This window comes from Oncorhynchus kisutch, linkage group LG8, assembly GCF_002021735.2.
Source record: "Oncorhynchus kisutch isolate 150728-3 linkage group LG8, Okis_V2, whole genome shotgun sequence".
Classification (NCBI taxonomy): Eukaryota; Metazoa; Chordata; class Actinopteri; order Salmoniformes; family Salmonidae; genus Oncorhynchus; species Oncorhynchus kisutch.
The window spans coordinates 76133473-76139472 of record NC_034181.2 but is presented as its reverse complement, the minus strand read 5'-3'; positions in this window follow the sequence as shown (position 1 = coordinate 76139472).

Below are 6000 nucleotides of genomic sequence, written 5' to 3'. Positions count from 1 at the left end.
GGTTTGTGATGACGTATACTAGTGAACTGATGATGACCATGCTAATGTGCCCAGGCAGGTTTGTGATGATGTATACTAGTGAACTGATGATGGCCATGCTAATGTGCCCAGGCAGGTTTGTGATGACGTATACTAGTGAACTGATGATGACCATGCTAATGTGCCCAGGCAGGTTTGTGATGACGTATACTAGTGAACTGGTGATGACCATGCTAATGTGCCCAGGCAGGTTTGTGATGACGTATACTAGTGAACTGATGATGACCATGCTAATGTGCCCAGGCAGGTTTGTGATGACGTATACTAGTGAACTGGTGATGACCATGCTAATGTAGCCAGGCAGGTTTGTGATGACGTATACTAGTGAACTGGTGATGACCATGCTAATGTGCCCAGGCAGGTTTGTGATGACGTATACTAGTGAACTGATGATGACCATGCTAATGTGCCCAGGCAGGTTTGTGATGACGTATACTAGTGAACTGATGATGACCATGCTAATGTGCCCAGGCAGGTTTGTGATGACGTATACTAGTGAACTGGTGATGACCATGCTAATGTGCCCAGGCAGGTTTGTGATGACGTATACTAGTGAACTGGTGATGACCATGCTAATGTGCCCAGGCAGGTTTGTGATGACGTATACTAGTGAACTGATGATGACCATGCTAATGTGCCCAGGCAGGTTTGTGATGACGTATACTAGTGAACTGGTGATGACCATGCTAATGTGCCCAGGCAGGTTTGTGATGACGTATACTAGTGAACTGGTGATGACCATGCTAATGTGCCCAGGCAGGTTTGTGATGACGTATACTAGTGAACTGGTGATGACCATGCTAATGTGCCCAGGCAGGTTTGTGATGACGTATACTAGTGAACTGGTGATGACCATGCTAATGTGCCCAGGCAGGTTTGTGATGACGTATACTAGTGAACTGGTGATGACCATGCTAATGTGCCCAGGCAGGTTTGTGATGACGTATACTAGTGAACTGGTGATGACCATGCTAATGTGCCCAGGCAGGTTTGTGATGACGTATACTAGTGAACTGGTGATGACCATGCTAATGTGCCCAGGCAGGTTTGTGATGACGTATACTAGTGAACTGGTGATGACCATGCTAATGTGCCCAGGCAGGTTTGTGATGACGTATACTAGTGAACTGGTGATGACCATGCTAATGTGCCCAGGCAGGTTTGTGATGACGTATACTAGTGAACTGGTGATGACCATGCTAATGTGCCCAGGCAGGTTTGTGATGACGTATACTAGTGAACTGGTGATGACCATGCTAATGTGCCCAGGCAGGTTTGTGATGACGTATACTAGTGAACTGGTGATGACCATGCTAATGTGCCCAGGCAGGTTTGTGATGACGTATACTAGTGAACTGGTGATGACCATGCTAATGTGCCCAGGCAGGTTTGTGATGACGTATACTAGTGAACTGGTGATGACCATGCTAATGTGCCCAGGCAGGTTTGTGATGACGTATACTAGTGAACTGATGATGACCATGCTAATGTGCCCAGGCAGGTTTGTGATGACGTATACTAGTGAACTGGTGATGACCATGCTAATGTGCCCAGGCAGGTTTGTGATGACGTATACTAGTGAACTGGTGATGACCATGCTAATGTGCCCAGGCAGGTTTGTGATGACGTATACTAGTGAACTGGTGATGACCATGCTAATGTGCCCAGGCAGGTTTGTGATGACGTATACTAGTGAACTGGTGATGACCATGCTAATGTGCCCAGGCAGGTTTGTGATGACGTATACTAGTGAACTGGTGATGACCATGCTAATGTGCCCAGGCAGGTTTGTGATGACGTATACTAGTGAACTGGTGATGACCATGCTAATGTGCCCAGGCAGGTTTGTGATGACGTATACTAGTGAACTGATGATGACCATGCTAATGTGCCCAGGCAGGTTTGTGATGACGTATACTAGTGAACTGGTGATGACCATGCTAATGTGCCCAGGCAGGTTTGTGATGACGTATACTAGTGAACTGGTGATGACCATGCTAATGTGCCCAGGCAGGTTTGTGATGACGTATACTAGTGAACTGGTGATGACCATGCTAATGTGCCCAGGCAGGTTTGTGATGACGTATACTAGTGAACTGGTGATGACCATGCTAATGTGCCCAGGCAGGTTTGTGATGACGTATACTAGTGAACTGGTGATGACCATGCTAATGTGCCCAGGCAGGTTTGTGATGACGTATACTAGTGAACTGGTGATGACCATGCTAATGTGCCCAGGCAGGTTTGTGATGACGTATACTAGTGAACTGGTGATGACCATGCTAATGTGCCCAGGCAGGTTTGTGATGACGTATACTAGTGAACTGGTGATGACCATGCTAATGTGCCCAGGCAGGTTTGTGATGACGTATACTAGTGAACTGGTGATGACCATGCTAATGTGCCCAGGCAGGTTTGTGATGACGTATACTAGTGAACTGGTGATGACCATGCTAATGTGCCCAGGCAGGTTTGTGATGACGTATACTAGTGAACTGGTGATGACCATGCTAATGTGCCCAGGCAGGTTTGTGATGACGTATACTAGTGAACTGGTGATGACCATGCTAATGTGCCCAGGCAGGTTTGTGATGACGTATACTAGTGAACTGATGATGACCATGCTAATGTGCCCAGGCAGGTTTGTGATGACGTATACTAGTGAACTGGTGATGACCATGCTAATGTGCCCAGGCAGGTTTGTGATGACGTATACTAGTGAACTGGTGATGACCATGCTAATGTGCCCAGGCAGGTTTGTGATGACGTATACTAGTGAACTGGTGATGACCATGCTAATGTGCCCAGGCAGGTTTGTGATGACGTATACTAGTGAACTGGTGATGACCATGCTAATGTGCCCAGGCAGGTTTGTGATGACGTATACTAGTGAACTGGTGATGACCATGCTAATGTGCCCAGGCAGGTTTGTGATGACGTATACTAGTGAACTGGTGATGACCATGCTAATGTGCCCAGGCAGGTTTGTGATGACGTATACTAGTGAACTGATGATGACCATGCTAATGTGCCCAGGCAGGTTTGTGATGACGTATACTAGTGAACTGGTGATGACCATGCTAATGTGCCCAGGCAGGTTTGTGATGACGTATACTAGTGAACTGGTGATGACCATGCTAATGTGCCCAGGCAGGTTTGTGATGACGTATACTAGTGAACTGGTGATGACCATGCTAATGTGCCCAGGCAGGTTTGTGATGACGTATACTAGTGAACTGGTGATGACCATGCTAATGTGCCCAGGCAGGTTTGTGATGACGTATACTAGTGAACTGGTGATGACCATGCTAATGTGCCCAGGCAGGTTTGTGATGACGTATACTAGTGAACTGGTGATGACCATGCTAATGTGCCCAGGCAGGTTTGTGATGACGTATACTAGTGAACTGGTGATGACCATGCTAATGTGCCCAGGCAGGTTTGTGATGACGTATACTAGTGAACTGGTGATGACCATGCTAATGTGCCCAGGCAGGTTTGTGATGACGTATACTAGTGAACTGGTGATGACCATGCTAATGTGCCCAGGCAGGTTTGTGATGACGTATACTAGTGAACTGGTGATGACCATGCTAATGTGCCCAGGCAGGTTTGTGATGACGTATACTAGTGAACTGGTGATGACCATGCTAATGTGCCCAGGCAGGTTTGTGATGACGTATACTAGTGAACTGGTGATGACCATGCTAATGTGCCCAGGCAGGTTTGTGATGACATATACTAGTGAACTGATGATGACCATGCTAATGTGCCCAGGCAGGTTTGTGATGACGTATACTAGTGAACTGGTGATGACCATGCTAATGTGCCCAGGCAGGTTTGTGATGACGTATACTAGTGAACTGGTGATGACCATGCTAATGTGCCCAGGCAGGTTTGTGATGACGTATACTAGTGAACTGGTGATGACCATGCTAATGTGCCCAGGCAGGTTTGTGATGACGTATACTAGTGAACTGGTGATGACCATGCTAATGTGCCCAGGCAGGTTTGTGATGACGTATACTAGTGAACTGGTGATGACCATGCTAATGTGCCCAGGCAGGTTTGTGATGACGCATACTAGTGAACTGGTGATGACCATGCTAATGTGCCCAGGCAGGTTTGTGATGACGCATACTAGTGAACTGGTGATGACCATGCTAATGTGCCCAGGCAGGTTTGTGATGACGCATACTAGTGAACTGATGATGACCATGCTAATGTGCCCAGGCAGGTTTGTGATGACGCATACTAGTGAACTGGTGATGACCATGCTAATGTGCCCAGGCAGGTTTGTGATGACGTATACTAGTGAACTGGTGATGACCATGCTAATGTGCCCAGGCAGGTTTGTGATGACGTATACTAGTGAACTGGTGATGACCATGCTAATGTGCCCAGGCAGGTTTGTGATGACGTATACTAGTGAACTGGTGATGACCATGCTAATGTGCCCAGGCAGGTTTGTGATGACGTATACTAGTGAACTGGTGATGACCATGCTAATGTGCCCAGGCAGGTTTGTGATGACGTATACTAGTGAACTGGTGATGACCATGCTAATGTGCCCAGGCAGGTTTGTGATGACGTATACTAGTGAACTGGTGATGACCATGCTAATGTGCCCAGGAAGGTTTGTGATGACGTATACTAGTGAACTGGTGATGACCATGCTAATGTGCCCAGGCAGGTTTGTGATGACGTATACTAGTGAACTGGTGATGACCATGCTAATGTGCCCAGGCAGGTTTGTGATGACGTATACTAGTGAACTGGTGATGACCATGCTAATGTGCCCAGGCAGGTTTGTGATGACGTATACTAGTGAACTGGTGATGACCATGCTAATGTGCCCAGGCAGGTTTGTGATGACGTATACTAGTGAACTGGTGATGACCATGCTAATGTGCCCAGGCAGGTTTGTGATGACGTATACTAGTGAACTGGTGATGACCATGCTAATGTGCCCAGGCAGGTTTGTGATGACGTATACTAGTGAACTGGTGATGACCATGCTAATGTGCCCAGGCAGGTTTGTGATGACGTATACTAGTGAACTGGTGATGACCATGCTAATGTGCCCAGGCAGGTTTGTGATGACGTATACTAGTGAACTGGTGATGACCATGCTAATGTGCCCAGGCAGGTTTGTGATGACGTATACTAGTGAACTGGTGATGACCATGCTAATGTGCCCAGGCAGGTTTGTGATGACGTATACTAGTGAACTGGTGATGACCATGCTAATGTGCCCAGGCAGGTTTGTGATGACGTATACTAGTGAACTGATGATGACCATGCTAATGTGCCCAGGCAGGTTTGTGATGACGTATACTAGTGAACTGGTGATGACCATGCTAATGTGCCCAGGCAGGTTTGTGATGACGTATACTAGTGAACTGGTGATGACCATGCTAATGTGCCCAGGCAGGTTTGTGATGACGTATACTAGTGAACTGGTGATGACCATGCTAATGTGCCCAGGCAGGTTTGTGATGACGTATACTAGTGAACTGGTGATGACCATGCTAATGTGCCCAGGCAGGTTTGTGATGACGTATACTAGTGAACTGGTGATGACCATGCTAATGTGCCCAGGCAGGTTTGTGATGACGTATACTAGTGAACTGGTGATGACCATGCTAATGTGCCCAGGCAGGTTTGTGATGACGTATACTAGTGAACTGGTGATGACCATGCTAATGTGCCCAGGCAGGTTTGTGATGACGTATACTAGTGAACTGGTGATGACCATGCTAATGTGCCCAGGCAGGTTTGTGATGACGTATACTAGTGAACTGGTGATGACCATGCTAATGTGCCCAGGCAGGTTTGTGATGACGTATACTAGTGAACTGGTGATGACCATCCTAATGTGCCCAGGCAGGTTTGTGATGACGTATACTAGTGAACTGGTGATGACCATGCTAATGTGCCCAGGCAGGTTTGTGATGACGT